The following is a 3,927-nucleotide window of genomic DNA, read 5'->3' on the forward strand; positions in this document are numbered from 1 at the left end:
AGCAGAATGTTCCTCCTTCTGCAGGTTACTTTATCAGGTTTTCCCAAAGCCAGGTGTTTGCCTCTTTCTTGCGATGTCACACCACCAGCAGTCAGCTAAAGCAGCGATTTTCCACCTTTCTCATCTCATGGCACACGTAAACTAATTACTGCAATTCTGCGGCGCACTGAAAAATATATTTTTTCCTTCTCTGACACAAAGGTATAATTTTGATTCATTCACACTGGTCGGCTATTGTATTGGATGTTGTCCTTTTATTTATTTATTTATTTATTTATTTATTTATTTATTTATTTATTTTTATTTGACAAGTCTAAGGGGAAAGAGGTCAGTGTCCCTGACCAACTAGTCAGGTACTGGCATGTTTTAAAAATTCGTGTGGCACGCCGGCTGAAAGTCGCTGGGCTAGCAAGAAGCCTGTGGTGGGGTGGGGAGCGAGGTGTGAGAGCCACTCCTCAGCCAGCGTCTCCTGTGCTCACTGACTGCCTTGTCCGTCCTGATCAATCGCAAAGCTAGTACAGTGTGCACACTCATGTGGGGCTTTGGGTGTTGATATTTTGGACATTTTAAACAAGTAGGTTTGCCGGGGTCTTTCCACAAGAACTGAACAGTCCCAGCGCCAATTGGCAAAGGGGTGCAGGTGCAGAGCATGGTAGACCCGTGACGGGAGCCATGTTTCACTTTAGTCCGGTCAGCTCCTTCACAGAGGCTGGCGTGCTCGTCATCCAAGAGCGGGATGTGTTTCCTGTATCTCTGTTGTTTATGGCTCCGTGTTTAAAAATGAGTCACGTGTTTTGTGGAGTGGACAAGACTCTACGCTGGGCTGTTACTTGTCAGACATTAAGCACTGAGGGCGCTTTATGGTCTGATCAAGTTTAGTGAGAGTACCTCACTAGAAAAAGCAAATTTACCGATTTGTGGATGACTCATAATAACTTTTCATTTGCTTGCTCTATTTTTATTCAAACGTAAGTTTTTGGCTCTTTTGGGAATGATGGTTTGATCAGAATATTAGGAAAAAATTGGCAGATTCTCAAAAATTCAAGGGGAACATCGGTATTTTGTGCGCATTACACTTACATTTGGAAAGGTTGCTGCTAAAAGTTATTTGTCCCATGTGCTCAGCACTGAGGAGGAATGTCAGCGTGGTGATGATGCCTCCTGCTCTTCTGCATGGGAAACTCCGGCTTTAACATTTTAATTCTTATTTTACCGATAAGCCAATAAGCACCTTTCTCACATATTTGGATTTCTATAGGTTCCGTTTTCACTTTTTTGTTGTTGTTAACTTAATGTTCCATTTGATCGAAGTCACTTATTTTCAAAAATACCCTAGCAGTTTCAAGTCCTTGGAATTGACATGTCTGATTAGGAAAAAACTTCACTCATGGAGGCAGGCGCTAATCAGTAATGGTTTGGGGCAGCTGTCACCGGCACGGGCCTGCACAAGCCATGGTTGACTAGGTTAATGAGAGCCGTGGGACTGGGGAGGTTGCTGCGCTGGCTTATGTGAACACGGAGTGGAGAATCTACTTCTGGGCCCCGTCAGAAGCTGAAACCTTGAGAGCAGGGCCTGGGCAAGCGTTTTTGTTTGTTTGAGGGCAAGGAGAATGGCTAACGTGCTTTCTTTTTAAGTTACAATTATAAGGCAAACAGAAAACGCAGTTGTGACTGTCTCTTAGACTCTTTTGAGTGACCAGCCCTACCCGTGGAGACCATTTTGAATCTTTCTTTCCTTCTCTTGTAGGTGACATCACACAAAAAGGATATGAAAAGAAGAGGTCGAAATTAATTGGCGCCTACCTGCCCCAGCCTCCGAGTACGTACACTTTGATGATATGTCATCTAGTTTAGAGAGTTAACTGCAACATGCAAGAGAGAATAGCGCAAATCCTTCCTTAGTCCCTGATTTGCATGAAGACTGCGCTCCTGACATGGCACTAGTCACATCTAAGTCCTTTGTGTGACTATTGCATGTGTATTTTGTGAATATAGAATACGCACATGATATTCTATAAGTGGGCCTAATATGTTTAGTAAGTATTTCATCTATAGAGGGCAGTTACATGGTTGATTACTTCAAAATGCTAAAATGATAAAAAGATGAAAGAAGTTATGATTTTTAGTTTGGGAAGTTAAAAATTATGGCTATTGTTCATAGTTTAATTAATCCAAGGTTTTGTTGGAGTAGTTGGGGGTGAGGCCAAATCTAGAAACCTAAAAAATGATATAATATCCTGCCTGGGATTATGAAATGATGAAGGTTTGTTTTGCTTAGATATGGGATTGTAAAACATTATGGATTCTTCCCCAAAGCCCCAAGTCTGTTTCACTCCATGTCCAGGTTTATAGAATCTCTTTGCACTTGAGCCAGGTTCTGTCCATTTCAAGAAATGGAAAATGATGCCAGGTGGGAGTTCCCACAGCTCAGTTCTAGTTAAGCTCAGTTTGGTTTGAGGGTGGCTAGGCTTTGGGAATGGCTTAAAGTGGATGCAGTTAATGCTGCACTCAAGGAGAAATGATAGCAATATAAATTTTAAAGGTGGTGCCTGAACTCTACAGTTTTCAAGGTTAAAACAATTTTTAAAGCTGCTCCGATGATTCTGCTAGAGAAGGGCAAAGTCTGCGGGGACACATAGCTCACAGATCCCCCGCTCTGCCCCTGCTGATCTCCAGGCTGTGACACACCCAGCCGTGGCCTGCTAGCATGGTTGACAGTGTCACATTCCAGGAAGCTTAATTTGTGTGTTGAGCTTCTGCTGTGTTTGTAGCTTTGTTTTGATTTTGTGTGCTTGCTTTCTTTCCTTGATTCTTAAGAGAGTTAATATAAAGATGGACCTGTTGAAGAGCCTGATTTAGCTGGTGGGTTGAGTAAATGAAAAATAAACCAGGTCTTTGGTTGGCTGGTGCCCGTATGTGAAAGGCTTTAGGAGTAGGTGTGGGCAGACGAGTAGCCGGTGGTCTCCCCTTTCCCCCTCCCCTCTTCCTCTAGCAGTATTGCGTGGTGATGGCCATCTTCGTGGCCGTGATGGTGAGTCCCTTTCAGCAAGCCGCCCCTCCACATCTTGGAGGAAGGCTGGTTGGCTGACTCTAGGCCAGTGGTTCTCAACCTGTGGGTCGCGACCCCTTTGGCAGTCAAACGACCCTTTCACAGAGGTCGCCTAAGACCATCCTGCATATCAGATATTTACATTACGATTCATAACAGTAGCAACATTACAGTTATGAAGTAGCAACGAAAATAATTTTATGGTTGGGTCACAACATGAGGAACTGTATTTAAAGGGCCAGAAGGTTGAGAACCACTGCTCTAGGCTCTGGACATTGCCGGGTTCTCATTTCTGTGCCTTACCAAACAAGAGTGAAACAGAAGCAGTTCCCAGAGGATGGTTCTCCAGCCCCCGTGCCGGGAGCATGGCTGGCTGCGTGGGCTGGGCGCGCAGGGTGGCACCCGTGTTGCGTGGTCCCTTTGGTGTTCTTTGTGCTCTTCTGCATGGGGTCGGCAGCTCTGCTCAGCGCTGTAACAAATTTAAAAAAAACTAAAGTTTGAATTAATTAGTTTTTTTTCAACTTGTTACAGCAGCGAACGGAGCTGCGGTGGCCCGGTGTAGACTGCAGCACAGTGAAGGCGCCCCGAGGAGAACGCCACACTCCGGCCACATCGGGGTGTGTGACATCAGAGAAGCCGCTGGCAGGGAGCGGGTGGCCAGCACCGCGGGAAACCGGCCTCTGTTTTACTTTCGTTTCGGTGAGCGCACTTTTCTGAGAGAGAGAGAGAGAGAGAGACCCCATGTTTGAAAGGGACTGTCACTCAGCACCATTCTCAACACAAGTGCAAGGCTTAGTGTTGGGGGACCCTAGCGTTGGGAGTCCTGTGTGTGAGCCCTCATTCTCCAGATGAGGTCACACAAGTTTTCGGGGAGCGGG

General features: G+C 45.4%; 1 protein-coding gene across 1 annotated transcript in view; it reads left to right on the forward strand.

Annotated features, from left to right (window-relative positions):
- The first annotated feature begins 1,751 nt into the window (after nucleotides 1-1,751).
- Nucleotides 1,752-3,927, forward strand: part of DIP2C (disco interacting protein 2 homolog C) — a 178,441-nt gene continuing 176,265 nt past the window's right edge. Inside the window, exons 1-2 of the mRNA XM_015560308.1 lie at nucleotides 1,752-1,819; nucleotides 3,581-3,748. The gene's annotated coding sequence lies outside the window, so the exon portion shown is untranslated. The remainder of the gene's footprint in view (nucleotides 1,820-3,580; nucleotides 3,749-3,927) is intronic.

This window comes from Myotis davidii, unplaced genomic scaffold (assembly GCF_000327345.1).
Source record: "Myotis davidii unplaced genomic scaffold, ASM32734v1 scaffold194, whole genome shotgun sequence".
Classification (NCBI taxonomy): domain Eukaryota; kingdom Metazoa; phylum Chordata; class Mammalia; order Chiroptera; family Vespertilionidae; genus Myotis; species Myotis davidii.